We start from the raw sequence: 21,447 nt of genomic DNA, 5'->3' as shown, positions 1-21,447 counted from the left end.
TCCACAAGTAGTACAATATGTGGTAAAAATTTCATAACATAAACAGTATAGCTCGATAGAGAAGTAGACAGAATTTGGAATAGAAATAGAGGTCGCAACATGAGATTTTATCATACGATGCACCTGTAGAAAGAATATGTGATTTAGAGGGTCAAATGAGGTTAGCATCTCTTATTGGGGGGGGGGGGGGATGATAAAGGCAGGAACGGGATTCAAGTTGTGGGTACAAATTGCAGTTCAAGGTTAAAGTCAAGGCCAAAATTTAGACACAAGGCTTGGTAACAGCCTCTAAGGACCCTGAGCTGACGGGCGCCCCCTGGGACATGGCGTGATCTCAAGAGGTGGAAAGCAGAAGGTTTAAGCTTCTCCTGTGGGAGCAGACTATAACCATCAGCATTTACGGAGTTCTTGCTGTACGCAAGATGGTTCTGTGACTTCTGCAAGCTATGAGGTAGGTACGAGGAGGTAACTTACCCAAGGACACAGAATTTGACAGAGCCGCGTTTCATTCCTATGCCCCAGCTTTTACCCCCAGGTGAGATTGCCAGGCGGTTCTGCCCTGCCAAGAGCAGCATGAGTTTTGCTAGAGCAGTGTTTTTAGCCATGAAGGGCTACGACCCCCATGGGCCATCTTAGTTCTGAGTGTGCTTTTTTTAAGAAAAAACAAAATTGAGGTATAATTCACATACCAGAAAATTCTACCCTTTTAAAGTGTACAATTCAGTGGATTTTTAGTATATTCACAAAGTTGTGCAACTGTCACCACAATCTAATCCCAGAGCGTTCTCATCTGAGGATCCCTTGGCAAGGGTTTTTCTTTTTATCCATCTACTCAAAACATCAAAGGACTTGGCTTTATCAATCATTGGTTCAAGTTTTCATTGTATCCAGAAGCAAGAAAATGAGATTTGAAAATAGTCCATTCTCTGAGCCAGTTACTTCCCCTCCTCCCTTCCTCCTGGGCCAAATTAGAGCGGTGAGCCTGTACCTTCATTAATGTGGGGTGTTTTGTGTTGTGCCACATTCTCTGTACATAAATGGAGGATCAGGTGCCCCTGCCTGGGCCTTCTAGGTCCATGAAACTGAAACTGTGGGTGATTTAAAACACTTAAAGAATTCTGAACCTTTGGAGATGTGCCTTTAACAGTGACCACTGAATCAGATGTGAGGTGATCTACAGTGACCGTACTTGCCCTTGGGTTTCTGTGACAGATCACCCCTTTAACCAGTAGGGAGGGAGCATTTCAGCACCCTCTTTTCTGTTTATTGCCCCTTAGGTGCAGGTGAGGGGCCAAGACTCTGGGCATTCTCTGCATGGTGGAAAGAAATGATCACTTCTACAGCCCAGAGCCTGAGGGGAGCCTTGCAAAAGACAGAAGACTCCAAAAAAGACTTGAGGTATTGCACCTGGAGAACTCACCTTTCCCTCCTCTCTCCCTGCACCCTCTGCAGTAAATAAGAACATATTGGGGATGCTTCTGGGCTGCAGTTAGGAATTTAAAAGTTTAATCCTTCCAATTGGCACTGAGGGGTTGTGGGTGTCAGGAGAAAGGTCTGAAGCTGGGAGCCTGGGGGTCGACTTTTCCCACCTCACCTTATCTCAGGAAGGGCAAAACACCAAGGAATTGAGTCCCAAGGAATTGATGGCTTTACCTAAAGCAACTTATTTTTAGAACTAGAGCACATAGCTCTTGGTTAGCTGTACTTGCCTTTTAATTACATTTTCCTAATAGAGTGTGTGTAGGCTTGTCTTTGAAACAACAGGAAGTTTTCAGAAAAGAAGTGATAACTCAGAAGGGGCTAGGGCACACACAGGAGCCAATCAATAGAGCCTGGATGGAATTATGTCACCACGGTGGGACTCGCGAGTAGTTTTAGAACAAACTGAATCTTAATAGTACCACTGGGAGGAAAGAATAAATTCCATTTCCTAGGTGGACCTTGGCCTTCTGAAGGGTTCTCAGGGGTCAACATTGTATGACTGACTGTATACCACTGATTCAGGCCTCGTCGCTGTTGTTAGGCATTCATTTATAGACAGAAAATTGCATGTGATTTTTGTCTTGTAGAAAAGGTAACTCCACAGGTTATGTGGGTTGGTTGGTTGGTTGGTTGGTTGGTCCCTGTAGGACAACAGCTTTGTATCTGATGTCACAATCTTATTCCAACATTCTTTTTTCACTAAATATGTGTGTACACGCACATTTGTACATATGTGTGTATAGTATCCAGTTCTCATATCCTCCCTTGAACCAGTTTGTTGTCCTGCTCCATAATGAGTGAAACACATTTTTGACACGTGCTCACTGTATATCCGTATCAGACTTGTGTTTTTAGTCTTTGGAAAACTAATTTGACAATGAGGAAGACTGGAAGTCCTCAGCAGGATTTGGGAAATTTTGAACAGCCATAATAATGACTTTTTAAAGTCTGTACTAAGTGCTAGTGTGGTGAATGGGGTGGTGTGCCACCCAGACCCACCGCCTCTTGAGGGCTGAGGCACTTGTCCTTTCAGATGCTTCATTCCGAAGCTGGGCTTCCTGTCCCGGTATTGCCCTTGGCTGGAGGGGGCTGCCTCACCAAGGTTACCCCCCTTCACGGAGCAGCCTGATTCCAGGGACTTGATACTTCCAGTATACAAAGACCCCAGCCCCTGTGCCTCAAGGTGGAACAAGTCAGAAGCTCTCTGTGGGATCGGCTCAGGCCTTTGTTGAAACTGCGTTGCAGCCCAACTTCTCCCTCCTGCTTCATTCACTCCCCCAGAGCAGGCAGCTGAGCATTGTTCTAGTGGCTTTAAATGAATTCTCTCTCTTAATCTTAAGAAAGACTTTCTGAAGTAGGCACTGCTGTCAGCTTTCTCACTTCACAGTACAGGCCTTAAGACTCAGATTAAGCGGCTTGTCCAAGGTCACTTACAGCCAGTGAGCGCAGAGCTGGGCACCAAACCAAGGCAGGTTGCTTGGAGCCTGTGCCGGCCCTACCCCACCACAGCTCAAAGTTCTTGCCTGGTGAAGTCAAAGAGGCCCAGCCCCTAGAGGCGCTTGCCAGCCTACAGAGTCGCCTGGTTAGATCTGCATGTTTCCTGGTTAATCTCAACTGGCTTCCCTCACCAGAAGTTGCTGCAGACTTTGCAAATCCCTGGGAATTTTCTGCCTGGGGCATTTAATCCATCTTCCTGTTGCTCGCTCCTGCAGAATACATGCGTCTTCCATCTGGGAGCACAGGCAGTCGGTATGAGATTTTCTTTTTGCCTCACACAGGAGGAAACCCATTTCATAAATGTTCATTTCTCAAGCAACTATGTACGAATATCTACTCCATGCCAAGCATTTTGCTAGGGATGGAGATGGAGCAGAGAACAAGACTAGATATTGTCCTCACCCTCCTGGAGCTTAGAGTCTAGTGAGGAAGAGAGACAGCAGACAGATGATTTTTAAAGCTCTTATTTGCAGTTTTGAGGGTGACAAGTTCAGGTCTGCTGTCGTCTGTTTTCATGGTCTTCTAGTTTGTGAAGAGACATTTATTGATGTGATGCTTTGATTAATGTCTATCTCACGCTCCAGGATGTAAGCCTCCTGAGAGCAGGACTGCCATATTCCTCCCACCTAACACAGCTACTCAGTAAATAGTTGTGAGTGCATGAAAAAAGTGGTTACTGAGAAAATCTATGGATTACAATTCATGGCCTCTGAACTGCTTGTCTATTCTACCATGAGATGAAAGTCCCAGAGACCCTGTTTTTTCTTATTTCCTGTTGGATCCCCAGCAGTCATCACAGAGCAGATGCACAATAAATCTTTGCTGAGTGGTATTTTATTGAGAGTAAGTATACCAGTTTGGATGGTTCCACCATACATAGAATACCCAACTAAAAGTGGCTTTGATATTAAGGGTATTTATTACTCTTACATAACAAGCTCTAGAGGCAGCTCAGTGACATCAGGATTCTGGGTCAGCATCACTTTGAATGTCTTGGCTCTTAAGGAGGTAGCTTGGGCATCAGCATCCCCTCCTCACACATGAAGAAGTTAGTGGTGGGCTGCGATTTGTACTGCTCTCTCCTTTTAACATGGAGGGAACTTTCCCAGAAGCTCCTAATAGATTTCTAGCTTCTTCATTGGCCAGTACTGGATCTTATACCTACGCCCTAAGAAATAACTGCCAAACAGGAATGAGATTACTACATGTATTAGTTCAGGTAATGATAGCTTCTATAAAAAATAATTCCCCAAGATGTATAATGGCTCAAGCACAATAGAATCCCCCCCACACACACACACACTCCTGTGAAATCCAAAACAGATGGGCTTGATTGGTAGGCTGTTCCCTAATTGGTAATTCAGAGACCAGGCTCTTTACATTTTGTGGCTCTCTTCTTCCAACTCGATCAAGTTTTCCTGTATCAAGCCGACAGAATAGGTACAGAGTATGGAGAAGACACACTTCTTCCCAACCACCTTGGCTCACACAACTTCCACTCATGATTCGTTGGTAAGAACTAGTCACATGGCTCCATTTAGCTGCAAGGGATGCTGGAAAGTGTAGTCTCTGGCTGGTTTGCTTCTTATCAGCGAGATTGATATACTGTTGTCAAAGAAAAAGAAAAAACTGCAAATCTGGACTTGGTAAGAAGAGACTTTATTTGCAAGAGTTATTACAAGGAGGGAAAGGGACTATTGCAATAGAGAAGTGAGATCATAATGAAATTTGAACTCAACTTCACTGAAGTAAAGGGCAAGATTGATTTTAAGGACTGGAATGAGCTAGTGGGAAAATACTAGAGGATGTGAAGGGGAGGATCACATGATGTTATCTCTTGAGTTTACTGTTAAGGCCAGGTAGAAGTGTTCCATTTGGATTCTGTAAGGGCCAGGATGAGAGATGTCTGGGGCCTGGAGTGAGGAAGAAGGCTGTCTAAAATTTAGTCAAACTAAAGAGAAGTTAAGGCTGTTTTTGTCAGTATTACAAAGGGTGGGGGTGGGGGGTTCTTTTTTTAATTTAATTTTTTTTTATTGGAGAAGTTCTAAGTTTATGAAAAGATCATGCAGAAAATACTGAGTTCCCATATACTGCCCCCCTATTATTAATACCTTGCATTAGTGTGGTACCTCTGTTACAATTGATGAAAGAATATTAATATAATTGTACTATTAACTATAGTCCAAAGTTTACATTAGGGTTTTCTGTCTGTGTTGTACCATCTTATGTTTTTTTTTTAATTTTATTCTAACATATATATATATAAACCTAAAATTTCCCCTTTTAACCATATTCAAATACTTAATTCAGTGATGTTAATTACATTCACAATGTTGTGCTACCATCACCTCCATCCATTATTAAAACTTTTGCATCACCCCAATCACAATTTCTGTACCAATTAAGCATTAACTCACCATTCCCTACCCCGACCCTGGCCCCTGGTAAAATATATTCTAGTTTCTGACTCTATGAATTGCTTATTCTAATTATTTTGTATCAGTGAGATCATACAATGTTTTTCCTTTTGTCTGACTTATTTCACCCAATGTGATGTCTTCAAGGTTCATCCATGTTGTCACACGTATCAGAATTTCATTCCATTTTATGGCTAAATAATATTCTATTATATGTATATATACACATTTTGTTTATCCAATCATCAGTCGATGGACACTTGAGTTGCTTCTATATTTTGGCAATTGTGAATAATGCCACTACAAACATTGGTGTGCAAATATCTGTTCGAGTCCCTGCTTTCAGTTATTTTGGGTATATACCAAGAAGTGAGATTTCTGGGTCATATGGTAATTTTATACTTAACTTTCTGAGGAACAGCCAAACTGTCTTCCACAGTGGCTGCACCTTTTTACATTCCTACCAATGATGAATGAGTGTTCCTATTTCTCCACATCCTCTCTCACATTTGTTATATTTTGTCTTTTTTTTTTAAATAGTAACCATTCTAGTGGCATCTCATTGTGGTTTTGATTTTCATCAATGGCTAATGATGTTGAGCATTATGCTGGTTTGAATATATTATGTACCCCAGAAAAGCCATGTTCTTTTAATTCAGTCTTGTGTGGGCAGACCTATTGTGGTTGGAACCTTTTGTTAGGTTGTTTCCATGGAGATGTGACCCCACCCATTCAGGTGGGTCTTAATCACCTTGCTAGAGTCCTCTATGAGAGGATAAAAGTCAGAGACATTTTGGAGAGAGCTGAGAAAAGCTAAAATATGTAATCCAGAGTTTGCCCATGGGAGAAGCAAGGAGGACCCACAGAAACTCAGAGAAGCTAAGACAGAATTCCAGAGACATTTTGTAGAAAACCATAGAAACCAGAAGCTAAACCCGGGAGAGGACCAGCAGATTTCAGCCATGTGCCTTTCCCATGTGACAGAATGTTCTTGTTTGCTAATGCTGCAAATGGATTGGCTTTTATAAAGGGGGTTTTATTTGGTTACTGTGCCAGTTTGAATGTATTGTGTCCCCCAAACGCCATTATCTTTGATGTAGTCTTGTGGGGCAGACGTTTTGGTGCTGATTAGATTTGCTTGGAATGTGCCCCACCCAGCTGTGGGTGATGACTCTGATGAGATATTCCCATGGAGACACGGCCCCACCCATTCAGGGTGGGCCTTGATCAGTGGAGCCATATAAATGAGCTGACTCAAAGAGAAGGAACTCAGTGCAGCTGTGAATGACGTTTTGAAGAGGAGCAAGCTTGCTAGAGAGGAACGTCCTGGGAGAAAGCCATTTTGAAACCAGAACTTTGGAGCCACGTGCCTTCCCAGCTAACAGAGGTTTTCCGGACACCATTGGCCATCCTCCAGTGAAGGTATCCTATTACTGATGTGTTACCTTGGACACTTTATGGCCTTAAGACTGTAACTGTGTAGCCAAATAAACCCCCTTTTTATAAAAGCAAATCCATCTCTGGTGTTTTGCATTCCACAGCATTAGCAAACTAGAATAGATTTTGGTACCAGAGAAGTGGGGTGCTTTTGCTGCTGAGTTTGCAAATACCAAACATGTTGGAACGGCTTTTTAAATGGATAAGGGGAAGATTCTGGAAGAATTGTGAGGAGCTTGATAGAAAAGGCCTAAACTGCTTTGAAGAGACTGTTTGTGGAAATATGGACTCTAAAGATACTTCTGATGAGGACTTGAGCAGAAATGATGAACATGTTGTTGTGAACTGGAAGGAAGGTGATCCTTGTTTTAAAGTGGCAGAGAATTTGGCAAAATTGAGTCCTGGTGTCAGATGGAAGGAAGAATTTGAAAGCGACAACCTGGAATACTTAGCTGAGGAGATCTCCAGACTACCTGTGGAGGATGTACCCTGGCTTCTCCTTGCAGCTTATAGTAAAATGAGAGCAGAGAGAGATAAACTCAGAACTGAACTCTTGGGTTCAAAGAACCCAGAAGCTGATGGCTTGGAAAATTACAGGCTTCCAGGGGGTGGAATCCCAGAAGCTACAGCCCGACGTGAGGATGTAACCAAACATGGAACCCAGCCGCCATTTCAGTACAAGCAAAGATTGGAAAAGGAGTTAAGCAGAAAGGATTTGTGGAAAGTCCTATTATCTGACGGCTTTGACCCCTGTGTGCTTCATGCGAAGCCAACAGAATTTTTGCGAGATCTTTATAGACAGAGCCGTTGCTGGTCTGGACTGGAGGAGACAGACAAGGAACAAACTGAAGGAAAAATTTCTTCAAAGACAGAGCCATGGAGGTTGAGGTCTGGAGTCAAGAGGCCTTGGGCTGGGAGAGCAGAGTGGCCCACATGCATGGAAAGGGTGAGTTTGCCCCGGAGGTTGAGGGTGGGCCTTCCACCTCGATGTTCAGGAAATGTGTTGCCACCTCAGGCCTCAAAGAGGTTGGAGCACATTCTCAGGGAACTGGGGAGAGCCTGGCTGCCACCACACTGTTCTAAAGGGGTTGAGTGTGTGCCCTGGAGATGGAAGGAGGTTTGAGGAGGGTGGGACCGAGAAGGTGGTCTCCCCAACGTGTGGATATGTTGGAGCACTCACCCAAGTGTTTGGAGAGGAAAGGGCTGCCAAAAAGGCCCTTAGGAAGGGTTAGACTCCCACTCTCTCAAGCCCCAAGGATGCAACGTCATTCTGTAAATGACTCTCAGACTTTGAAATCTTATGGAGTTTGTCCTGCAGGTTTTAGGAACTGTTTTGGTCCTGTTAACCCTGTTTTCCTTACTCTTTCTCCTTATGGCAATGGGAATGTTTATCCTGTGAATGTCCCTCCTTTGTATATTAGAAGCATATAACTTGTTCTGAGTCCACAGATCCAAAGCTAAAGGAGAATTATGCCTTAGGACCCAACATGCCTGTAATTGATTTTGATAGGATCTTGTACTTAACTTTTGTTACTGAAATGATTTAAGTTTTTGTGATATTGTGATGGAATGAATGTATTTTGTATTTGGAAAGATAATGTCATTTTGGGGTCCAGGGGGTGGAATGTGCCGGTTTGAATGTATTGTGTCCCCCAAACGCCATTATCTTTGATGTAGTCTTGTGGGGCAGACATTTTGGTGCTGATTAGATTTGCTTGGAATGTGCCCCACCCAGCTGTGGGTGATGACTCAGATGGGCTATTCCCATGGAGACATGGCCCCACCCATTCAGGGTGGGCCTTGATCAGTGGAGCCATATAAATGAGCTGACTCAAAGAGAAGGAACTCAGTGCAGCTGTGAATGACGTTTTGAAGAGGAGCAAGCTTGCTAGAGAGGAACGTCCTGGGAGAAAGCCATTTTGAAACCAGAACTTTGGAGCAGACGCCAGCCACGTGCCTTCCCAGCTAACAGAGGTTTTCCGGACGCCATTGGCCATCCTCCAGTGAAGGTACCCGATTACTGGTGTGTTACCTTGGATACTTTATGGCCTTAAGACTGTAACTGTGTAGCCAAATAAACCCCCTTTTTATAAAAGCGAATCCATCTCTGGTGTTTTGCATTCCACAGCATTAGCAAACTAGAACAGTTACAAAGTTACAGTCCTAAGGCCATACAAATGTCCATATTAAGGCATCAACATGAGTATACCTTCAGTGAAGAACATCCAATGGCGTCCAGAGAACCTCCGTTAGCTGGGAAACCACATGGCTGGCGTCTGCTGATTCTTTGCTCCAGGGTTCTGGCATCAAAATGGCTTTCTCCAAAACGTCCTTCAGTTTCTCTTAGCTTAGCATCTCTGAACGTCCTTCTGTCTGCATCTCCAAGAATCTCTAAGTGTCAGCAAGCATCTCTTGGGGCATTTTTTCCTCTCTTAGCTTCTCCAGAGCAAACTCTGGGCTAGCATCTCAAAGCATCAGCAAGCAACTCTCTCAGCTTCCAAGCATCTAACATCTGTGTGTCCTGGCTTAGCATATCCCAGGGCATTTTCCTGTCTCTGCTCTCTGTGAGAGTGCCCTCTAAAGGATTCCAGTGATCTAATCAAGACCTACCCTGAAGGGGTCAAATCTCCATGGAAACAGTCAATCAAGAGGTCATACCCTAATAAAAAAGATTAATAACTCTGCCCCCACAAGATTACATTAAAGAATATGGCTTTTGGGGAGACATAATATATCCAAACCTGCACCCAGAGGAACTCCAGATGCCATCAGCCTTTCTTCAGAGAAGGTATCATCCTGTTGATGCCTTATCTGGGCCATTTTCATGGCCTTAGAACTGTAATTTTGTGAACTAATAAACCCCCATTGTAAAAGCCAATCCATTTCTGATATATTGCATCTGCGGCAGGTTCAGCAAAGCGAAACAAGCAACTTTTTATGTGCTTTTTGACCATTTATGTATCGTCTTTGGAGAAATGTTTGTTCAAGTCTTTTGTCCATTTTTTTTTTTTTTTTTTTTTATAATCATTTTATTGAGATATATTCACATACCACGCAGTCATACAAAACATATTGTACTTTCGATTGTTTACAGTACCATTACATAGTTGTACATTCATCACCTAAATCAATCCCTGACACCTTCATTAGCACACACACAAAAATAACAAGAATAATAATTAGAGTGAAAAAGAGCAATTGAAGTAAAAAAGAACACTGGGTACCTTTGTCTGTTTGTTTCCTTCCCCTACTTTATTACACATCCATCCATAAACTAGACAAAGTGGTGTTTGGTCCTTATGGCTTTCCCAATCCCATTGTCACCCCTCATAAGCTACATTTTTATACAACTGTCTTCGAGATTCATGGGTTCTGGGTTGTAGTTTGATAGTTTCAGGTATCCACCACCAGCTACCCCAATTCTTTAGAACCTAAAAAGGGTTGTCTAAAGTGTGCATAAGAGTGCCCACCAGAGTGACCTCTCGGCTCCTTTTGGAATCTCTCTGCCACTGAAGCTTATTTCATTTCCTTTCACATCCCCCTTTTGGTCAAGAAGATGTTCTCCGTCCCACGGTGCCAGGTCTACATTCCTCCCTGGGAGTCATATTCCACGTTGCCAGGGAGATTCACTTCCCTGGGTGTCTGATCCCACGTAGGGGGGAGGGCAGTGATTTCACCTTTCAAGTTGGCTTAGCCAGAGAGAGAGGGCCACATCTGAGCAACAAAGAGGCATTCAGGAGGAGACTCTTAGGCACAAATACAGGGAGGCCTAGCCTCTCCTTTGCAGCAACCGTCTTCCCAAGGGTAAAACTTATGGTAGAGGGCTCAACCCATCAAACCACCAGTCCCCTATGTCTGTGGTCATGTTAGCAACCATGGAGGTGGGGTAGGCGAATACCCCTGCATTCTCCACAGGCTCCTCAAGGGGGCACTACATCTTTTTTTTTTTTTTTTTTTCCCCTTGTTTGTCTTTTTTCTTTTTTTTTTTTTTTTTTTTTTTTTTAACTTTCCCTTCTTTTTTCAAATCACCTGTATGAAAAAAAAAGTTAAAAAGAAAACAAACATACAATAAAAGAGCATTTCAAAGAGACCATAGCAAGGGAGTAAGAAAAAGACAACTAACCTAAGATAACTGCTTAACTTCCAACATGTTCCTACTTTACCCCAAGAAAGTTACATAATATAGCAACATTTCAGTGAACTTGTTCCTACTACAACCATCAGAAATTAACAGACCATAGTCATTTCTGGGCATCCCCAGAACGTTAAATAGCTTATCTGTTCTTCCTGGATTATTGTTCCCCCTTCCTTAATTGCTCTCTACTGCTAGTTCCCCTACATTCTACATTATAAACCATTTGTTTTACATTTTTCAAAGTTCACATTAGTGGTAGCATATAATATTTCTCTTTTTGTGCCTGGCTTATTTCGCTCAGCATTATGTCTTCAAGGTTCATCCATGTTGTCATATGTTTCACCAGATCGTTCCTTCTTACTGCCGCGTAGTATTCCATCGTGTGTATATACCACATTTTATTTATCCACTCATCTGTTGAAGGACATTTGGGTTGTTTCCATCTCTTGGCAATTGTGAATAATGCTGCTATGAACATTGGCGTGCAGATATCTGTTCGTGTCACTGCTTTCCGATCTTCCGGGTATATACCGAGGAGTGCAATCGCTGGATCGAATGGTAGCTCTATCTCTAGTTTTCTAAGGAACTGCCAGACTGACTTCCAGAGTGGCTGAACCATTATACAGTCCCACCAACAATGAATAAGAGTTCCAATTTCTCCACATCCCCTCCAGCATTTGTAGTTTCCTGTTTGTTTAATGGCAGCCATTCTAACCGGTGTTAGATGGTATCTCATTGTGGTCTTAATTTGCATCTCTCTAATAGCTAGTGAAGCTGAACATTTTTTCATGTGTTTCTTGGTCATTTGTATTTCCTCTTCAGAGAACTGTCTTTTCATATCTTTTGCCCATTTTATAATTGGGCTGTCTGTACTATTGTCATTGAGTTGTAGGATTTCTTTGTATATGCAAGATATCAGTCTTTTGTCAGATACATGGTTTCCAAAAATTTTTTCCCATTGAGTTGGCTGCCTCTTTACCTTTTTGAGAAATTCCTTTGAGGTGCAGAAACTTCTAAGCTTGAGGAGTTCCCATTTATCTATTTTCTCTTTTGTTGCTTGTGCTTTGGGTGTAAAGTCTAGGAAGTGGCCTCCTAATACAAGGTCTTGAAGATGTTTTCCTACATTATCTTCTAGGAGTTTTATGGTACTTTCTTTTATATTGAGATCTTTGGTCCATTTTGAGTTAATTTTTGTGTAGGGGGTGAGGTAGGGGTCCTCTTTCATTCTTTTGGATATGGATATCCAACTCTCCCAGCCCCATTTGTTGAAAAGACCATTATGGCTCAGTTCGGTGACTTTGGGGGCCTTATCAAAGATCAGTCGGCCATAGATCTGAGGGTCTATCTCTGAATTCTCAATTCGATTCCATTGATCTATATGTCTATCTTTGTGCCAGTACCATGCTGTCTTGGCAACTGTGGCTTTATAATAAGCTTCAAAGTCAGGGAGTGTAAGTCCTCCCACTTCGTTTTTCTTTTTTAGAGTGTCTTTAGCAATTCGAGGCATCTTCCCTTTCCAAATGAATTTGATAACTAGCTTTTCCAAGTCTGCAAAGTAGGTTGTTGGAATTTTGATTGGGATTGCATTGAATCTGTAGATGAGTTTGGGTAGAATTGACATCTTAATGACATTTAGCCTTCCTATCCATGAACATGGAATATTTTTCCATCTTTTAAGGTCCCCTTCTATTTCTTTTAGTAGAGTTACGTAGTTTTCTTTGTATAGGTCTTTTACATCTTTGGTTAAGTTGATTCCTAGGTACTTGATTTTTTTAGTTGCTATTGAAAATGGTATCTTTTTCTTGAGTGTCTCTTCAGTTTGTTCATTTCTAGCATATAGAAACATTACTGACTTATGTGCATTAACCTTGTATCCCGCTACTTTGCTAAATTTGTTTATTAGCTCTAGTAGGTGTATCGTTGATTTCTCAGGGTTTTCTAGATATAAGATCATATCATCTGCAAACAATGACAGTTTTACTTCTTCTTTTCCAATTTGGATGCCTTTTATTTCTTTGTCTTGCCGGATTGCCCTGGCTAGCACTTCCAGCACAATGTTGAATAACAGTGGTGACAGCGGGCATCCTTGTCTTGTTCCTGATCTTAGAGGGAAGGCTTTCAGTCTCTCACCATTGAGTACTATGCTGGCTGTGGGTTTTTCATATATGCTCTTTATCATGTTGAGGAAGTTTCCTTCAATTCCTACCTTTTGAAGTGTTTTTATCAAAAAGGGATGTTGGATTTTGTCAAATGCTTTTTCAGCATCTATTGAGATGATCAATTGATTTTTCCCTTTCGAGTTTTTAATGTGTTGTAATACATTGATTGTTTTTCTGATGTTGAACCATCCTTGCATGCCTGGAATGAACCCCACCTGGTCATGGTGTATGATTTTTTTAATGTGTCTTTGGATTCGATTTGCAAGTATTTTGTTGAGGATTTTTGCATCTATATTCATTAGGGAGATTGGCCGGTAGTTTTCCTTTTTTGTAGCATCTTTGCCTGGTTTTGGTATTAGATTGATGTTAGCTTCATAAAATGAGTTAGGTAGTGTTCCATTTTTTTCAATGTTTTGAAAGAGTTTGAGTAAGATTGGTGTCAGTTCTTTCTGGAAAGTTTGGTAGAATTCCCCTGTGAAGCCATCTGGCCCTGGGCATTTATTTGTGGGAAGATTTTTGATGACTGATTGGATCTCTTTGCTTGTGATGGGTTGGTTGAGGTCTTCTATTTCTTCTCTGGTCAGTCTAGGTTGTTCATATGTTTCCAGGAAATTGTCCATTTCTTCTACATTATCCAGTTTGTTGCCATACAGTTGTTCATAATATCCTCTTATAATTTTTTTAATTTCTTCAGGATCTGCAGTTATGTCACCTTTTTCATTCATTATTTTGTTTATATGGGTCTTCTCTCTTTTTGATTTTGTCAGTCTAGCTAGGGGCTTGTCAATCTTGTTGATCTTCTCAAAGAACCAACTTTTGGTGATATTTATCCTTTCTATTGTTTTTTTTGTTCTCTATGTCATTTATTTCTGCTTTAATCCTTGTTATTTCTTTTCTTCTACTTGGTTTAGGATTGGTTTGCTGTTCATTTTCTAGCTTCTTCAGTTGATCCATTAGTTCTTTGATTTTGGCTCTTTCTTCCTTTTTAATATATGCGTTTAGTGCTATAAATTTCCCCCTTAGCACTGCTTTTGCTGCATCCCATAGGTTTTGGTATGTTGTGTTCTCATTTTCATTCGTCTCTATATATTTAGCAATTTCTCTTGCTATTTCTTCTTTAACCCACTGATTGTTTAGGAGTGTGTTGTTTAACCTCCAGGTATTTGTGAATTTTCTAAGTCTCTGATGGTTATTGACTTCTAATTGTATTCCATTGTGGTCAGAGAATGTGCTTTGAATAATTTCAATCTTTTTAAATTTATTGAGGCTTGTTTTATGTCCCAGCATATGATCTATTCTGGAGAAAGTTCCGTGAGCACTAGAAAAGTATGTGTATCCTGGTGATTTGGGATGTAATGTCCTGTAGATGTCTGTTAAATCTAATTCATTTATCAGATTGTTTAGGTTTTCAATTTCCTTATTGGTCTTCTGTCTGGTTGATCTATCTATAGGAGAGAGTGATGTGTTGAAGTCTCCCACAATTATTGTGGAAACATCAATTGCTTCCTTTAGTTTTGCCAATGTTTCTCTCATGTATTTTGTGGCACCTTGATTGGGTGCATAGACATTTACGATTGTTATTTCTTCTTGCTGAATTGCCCCTTTTATTAGTATGTAGTGGCCTTCTTTGTCTCTCAAAACATCCCTGCATTTGAAGTCTATTTTATCTGAGATTAATATTGCTACACCTGCTTTCTTTTGGCTGTAGCTTGCATGAAATATTTTTTTCCATCCTTTCACTTTCAATTTCTTTGTGTCCCTGTGTCTAAGATGAGTCTCTTGTATGCAACATATTGATGGTTCATTTTTTTTGATCCATTCTGCGAATCTATATCTTTTAATTGGGGAGTTTAATCCATTTACATTCAACGTTAAAACCGTGAAGGCATTTCTTGAATCGGCCATCTTATCCTTTGGATTATGTTTGCCATATTTTTCCCCTCTCTCTATTAATATCCTTTATTGTACCCATACCGAATCTCTTTAGTACTGAACCTTTCTCCAAGTCTCTCTGTCCTGTCTTTGTTTCTCTGTCTGTAGGGCTCCCTTTAGTATCTCCAGTAGGGCAGGTCTCTTGTTAGCAAATTCTCTCAGCATTTCTTTGTCTGTGAAAAATTTAAGCTCTCCCTCAAATTTGAAGGAGAGCTTTGCTGGATAAAGTATTCTTGGCTGGAAATTCCTCTCTCTCAGAATTTTAAATATATCGTGCCATTGCCTTCTCGCCTCCATGGTGGCTGCTGAGTAGTCACTACTTAGTCTTATGCTGTTTCCTTTGTATGTGGTGAATTGCTTTTCTCTTGCTGCTTTCAGAACTTGCTCCTTCTCTTCTATGTTTGACAGTGTGATCAGTATATGTCTCGGAGTGGGTTTTTTTGGATTTATTCTATTTGGAGTTCGCTGAGCATTTATGATTTGTGTATTTATGTTGTTTAGAAGATTTGGGAAGTTTTCCCCAACAATTTCTTTGAATACTCTTCCTAGACCTTTACCCTTTTCTTCCCCTTCTGGGACACCAATGAGTCTTATATTCGGACGCTTCATATTATCTATCATATCCCTGAGGTCCATTTCGAGTTTTTCAATTTTTTTCCCCATTCTTTCTTTTATGCTTTCATTTTCCATTCTGTCATCTTCCAGGTCACTGATTCGTTGTTCAACTTCCTCTAGTCTTGTACTATGAGTGTCCAGAATCTTTTTAATTTGGTCAACAGTTTCTTTAATTTCCATAAGATCATCCATTTTTTTATTTAGTCTTGCAATGTCTTCTTTATGCTCTTCTAGGGTCTTCTTGATTTCCTTCATATCCCGTACTAGGGTCTCATTGTTCATCTTTAGTTCTTTGAGTAGCTGCTCTAGGTGTGTCTCTTCTGGTCTTTTGATTTGGGTGCTTGGGCTTGGGTTATCCATATCGTCTGGTTTTTTCATATGCTTTATAATTTTCTGTTGTTTTTGGCCTCGTGGCATTTGCTGTCCTTGATAGGGTTCTTTTAGGGTTTGTAGACCAGTTGAAGTCCTTATCTCTAATTTATCAGATCTACAGCTTCGTGGAGTACACTTTCTCTAACTAACCAGCAGGTGGCGTCCACGAGCCACCTGTTCTCCACAAGCCAGATCTCCCCTGCTTAGCCTTTTTGGTGAGTGGGGGAGTGAGTCTTGTGGGGCCCAATTGGTGTCCCAAGCTTGCGTGTGTAGTTGGTGTTGCCTGCCCTGTATGTGGGGCGTGTTTCTGGGCAGTCGGGGAGGGGGGGTGGCCCTAACAATCAAATCTCCCTGATGATCCTAGAGTTTTAAAGCTACTGCAATAGTCTAATCCTTCAGTTCAGTCCTGCCACAGTTTGTCTCTGCCACTGACCCACAAGTCTTTGGTATTGGCGTATGGCTCCTGAGACTTGCAAGTGGGCCCCTCTTCCAGGCTGTGCACCCCGGGTCCTCTGTTGAGGGATGACTGTGCTATGTCACAGGTGAGTGCCGTCCCCCCAGGGCAGTTCTGGGCTGCTGGGCTGTGTTGGGAGGCTCCCAGTCTGCTCAAATGATGGCTGAATGGGGCTCTGTTAATTCACACTGCTCCCCCTTCCCAGCTCTGGGACATTCAGCTGAGGTTGCAGGGAAGGCTAATGTCCACGCCCAGTTTTGTGGTGTGTGCCTGTTATTTGAAGCACTTCCGTCACACTGGGTTGTCTGGGGCAGCTCTGGGCTATGGGGCTGGCGATGGGCAGGAGTGTTTCCTGTCCACCAGGATGGTGGCTGTGAGCGGACACCCCCCTTTTCTTGGGAAGTTGTGTTGTTTAGTGAATTTTCTCAGCCACTGGATTATTGCCTTTTGTCTCAGAGCTCTCTTATTTCTGTTCTTGACTTGACGTGCCCAAATTTCAATTCTTTGAAGCTTTCTGTATTGAGCTTCTTAGAGTAATTGTTTTAGAAAAAGCAAAAAGGATTTAAAAAAAAAAAAAAAAAAAAACGGCCCTCCTCAGAGATCTAATGGGTTATTGAAATGCTAATAGACAAAGCAACCAGGGCCATTAAGGAAAGGTGCCCTGGGCAGAGAGATCAGCCTTGCTTCGGGATTTGCATATGCGCCTCAAGGCCTGATCTCCGCCCTTCCCCTTTCTGTGTTCACCAGAACTCCAAAAATCCTCTGCTTTTACTTTGGAGCTTCTCGTGTTGTTTTCCTTCTATGCCCGTCTCCTCTCTGCTGGGCTGGCTGCTCTCAGAGTCTCTGGTGTCTGGCCTCAGTCTATCTATGGTTGGAGTTTGAATCAGTAGAATGAGTTTCCGATGAGAGCAGCCACTGCAATTCTCCCTTCTCCTTCCTGGAGCTGACAGCCCCTCCTCCCCCGGGACTGAGCCTGGCAGGGAGGGGCGCGGGTCCCCTGGCCGCAAAAACTTACAGATTTCGCTGATCTCAGCAGTTCCACGTTTTCATGAGTGTTGTATGAAGTATGCCCAAAGACAGATTGCTCTGTGGTGTCCAGTCCACGCAGTTCCTGGCTTTTTACCTACTTTCCTGGAGGAGTAACTAAAACATACAGCTCACCAGTCTGCCATCTTGCCCCGCCTCTCCTTTTGTCCATTTTTAAATTGGATTTTTTTGGTTTTTGTCTTTTTGTTGTTTTGAGTTGTAGGATTTCTTTATATATTCAAGATTTTTTAAGGGTGACTTAAGTTCTCTTTTTTTAATGCAATTTTATTGAGATATATTCACATAACATACAATTCTTCAAAGTGTACAATCATTTGTTCATAGTTGTGCATTGATCACCACAATCAATCTTTGAACATTTTCTTTACTCCAAAAAATAAAATAAAAATTAGAATAAAACAGAACATCTAAAACATTCCATTCCCCTCCTCCCACCATTGTTCATTTGCTTTTTTTCACACTGATTCATTTTTTTTTAACTTTATCAAAACATTAAAAAAAGGCAATAAAAAATTTCAAACAAAACTGAAACAAAGGAATAAGAAAAAACAAATAACCTAAAATAACTACATTGCTTCCAACATGTTCCTACCCTATCCCAAGAAAATAGACAAACTATAACCCAACAAAGGAATAAGAAAAACAAATAACCTAAAACAACTACATTTCTGTGAACTTGTTTCTACCATACCCCCGAGAAATTAACAAACCATAGTCATTCCTGAGCATTCCCAGAATGTTAAATTTACCCACGATAGCTTATCTGTACATATTGGGTTATCATTCCCCCTTCATTAATTGCTCTCTATCACTAGGCCCCCACATTCTACATTCTAAGCCATTTATTTTACACTTTTCAATGTTCACATTAGTGGTAGCATATAATATTTCTCTTTTAGTGCCTGGCTTATTTCGCTTAGCATTATGTCTTCAAGGTTCATCCAAATTGCCATGTTTCACAACATCGTTCCTTCTTACTGCCATGTAGTATTCCATTGTGTGTATATACCACATTTTGTTTATCTACTCATCTGTTGAAGGACATTTGGGTTGTTTCCAGCTCTTTTAAGTTCTCTGTTAATCATTCAAATCAATTTCAAAGAGGCAAAAAGTTAATGGTGAAATGTTGAATGCTTATCCAGGAGAATCAAGACCTTGGAAGGCAGCTGTCCCAGGGATGTATTGCACAACTTGAAGCAGAGCTGGCTTTACAGAAGAAATATAGTGAGGAGCTTAAAAGCAGTCAGGATGAACTCAATGATGTAATCATTCAACGGGACTGAAGAAGTAGAGGGTGTGCAGAGTACCATTCGAGTTCTTCGGCAACAACTGAAGGAGATGAGCCAGCAGTTGGCTCAGTACTAACAGCAGTGGTCACAAGCCTCAGCCTCAAGTACCAGCAGGACATCTTCTGAACCTGTAGAACACGCAAGAGGCCATAAATGAAGATTGCAGTCGTCTGGCTGATGGACCAAGTAACGGCAGCTCCTCCCATCAGAGGACATCTGGGTCTGGATTTCTCAGGAGGGGAATGCAACTGAAGATGACTTTCCTTCTCCAGGAAATGGTAATAAGGTCTTCAACAGCTCTGGAGAGAGAACCTGCAGAAGAGGTAGTAGTTACATAAACCAACTCAGTGCGGGGTATGAAAGTCTAGACTTTCCCACGGGCAAAGAAAACTCTCTCACACACCATTCAAATGGCACAGACTCTCATCATGACCCTCAAGAGGAGAAAGCAGTGAGTGGGAAAGGTAACCGATCTGCAGGTTCCTGCCACATTCAGAATGGCGTGGACTCAAATGTAAATGTACAGGGTTCAGTTATACCTCTGCCACTTTGGAAATTTTAACAGTTAGTTACTTTGAACATTGCTAAAAGGACATTTTGTGTAGGGTCTAGTTATTTTTATATATGAGTTAATGTGAAGTTGTAAATGGAGGTCTTTCCTTAAAGTATAACACGATGATATCTGTATAAATCTGTGCATATTTAGAACCCATACTGTGTAAGGCCATTTTTACTCATACTGTTGTTACACTTATGCAACATTCAGATTTGTTATAGTAGATGTGGGTTTATGATGGCCAAGTTTGCTCAGTACAGTAGTTTTATCACTAAAAGTTGGGCTTTTTGATGGAATCCTCTAGTAGTTTCAGTGTTAGATACAGTTTTTTTCCATCATACACATGTGCATTTTCCCTTTAGGTGACTGAATGTTTAAAAACTTTTGTATGCATAGTTACTCAGTTTTTATGAACTGTTGTATCCTGTGAATGCATATTGCTCTGTGACTCCAGTATATCTTACCTGTACTGATGAAACCTAAATATAGATTTTTTTTTGTAATTAAAAAAAAAAATTGGCCATAGAAGTGATGGTTTATTTCTGAACTCTCAGTTCAATTCCATCGGTCTATATGTCCAGTACCATGGTCTTGTGCCAGTACCATGCTGTTTTGATTACTATGACTTTGTAGTAAATCGTAAATCAAGAAGTGGGAGTCTTCCAACTTTGTTCTTCTTTTTCAAGATGGCTTTGGCTATTCGGGACCCCTTACCCATCCATATAAATGTGATGATTGGCTTTTCCATTTCTGCAAAGAAGGCTGTTGGCATTTCTTTTGGGATTGCATTGACTCTATAAATTGCTTTGGGCAAAATTGACATCTTAACAATATTTCAAGTCTTCCAATCCATGAACATGGGATGCCCTTACGTTTATTTAGGTCTTTAGGTCTTTAATTTCTTTTAGCAATGTATTCTAGTTTTTCTTTTTGTAAGTCTGTTGCTGGATTTCGGCTTCCAGGTTCTTGGCCATGCCACAAGAAAGAATTCAAGGGCACAGCATAGAGTAAGCAGGCAGAAAATTTATTAGGTATGCATGTGAGAGGAACACATGGGCACTCTTGCAAAAACAGAGGTAAGAAAGGCAAGAGGCCCCACACTGCTTTTATAGATTAGCTTTCCTTTCCCCCACCCCTTCCTTGTTTGGGGCACTTTTTCCTACCCTCTCTTCTCTCCAGGGTGGTGCCTGGTGGTAGATAGTACATTTGGGTGGGTCAGTTGGCACTGGGTGTTTCCCGTAAGTGGGTAGCCTGGCAGGGTGTCTGCCAGACAGGCCCTCCTGACCTTGATTAACTGTCCTTGCTCAAGGGCTCCTTCAAGGTATTTTCTCTCCCCTCTCTCCTTGTTCTAGCCTGCCTCAAGTCTATTACATCTTGTTTAAATTTATTCCTAAATATTTGGTTCCTTTAATTGCTATTTTAATTGGAATTTTTTCTTGATTTCCTCTTCCAATTGTTCATTACTAGTGTATAGAAACACTACTGATTTTTGCATGTTGAGCTTGTACCCTGCCACTTTATTGAATTTGTTTATTAGGTCTAGTAGCTTTGTTGTGGATTTTTTCAGGATTTTCTATATATAGGATCATGCCAACTTCAAATAGGGGAAGTTTTACTTTTTCCCTTCCAATTTGAATACCTTTCATTTCTTTCACTTCCAAACAATGTTGAATTACAGTGGTGACAAGTAGGAATCCTTGTCTTGTTCCTGATCTTAGAGGGAAAGCTTCCAGTCTTTCACCACGTAGTATGATGTTGGCTGTGGGTTTTTCATATATGCCCTTTAACATGTTGAGGAAGTTTCCTTCTACTCCAAGTTTTAAATTTTGTTTGTTTGTTTGCTTATTTATCAAGAACGCATGCTAGATTCTGTCAAATGCCTTTTCTGAATTAATTGAGATGATTGTATGGATTTTTTTCATTCGTTCTGTTATTGTGGTATATTACATTAATTGCTTTTCTTATGTTGAACCATTCTTGCATACCTGGGATAAATCCCACTGGATCATGGTGTAAAATGCTTTTAATGTGCTTTTAGATTTGTTTTGCTGTTAT

The 21,447-nt window shown here is 41.2% G+C and overlaps 1 pseudogene; it reads left to right on the top strand.

Moving 5' to 3' along the window:
* The first annotated feature begins 446 nt into the window (after nt 1-446).
* LOC119523350 lies at nt 447-19,670 on the top strand (annotated as a pseudogene).
* The last annotated feature ends 1,777 nt before the right edge of the window (nt 19,671-21,447 follow it).

The sequence above is a fragment of the Choloepus didactylus genome, chromosome X, assembly GCF_015220235.1.
Source record: "Choloepus didactylus isolate mChoDid1 chromosome X, mChoDid1.pri, whole genome shotgun sequence".
Classification (NCBI taxonomy): Eukaryota; Metazoa; Chordata; class Mammalia; order Pilosa; family Megalonychidae; genus Choloepus; species Choloepus didactylus.
Note: the sequence above shows the minus strand (reverse complement) of the source record. Positions and strands in the feature narration are given on the sequence as shown.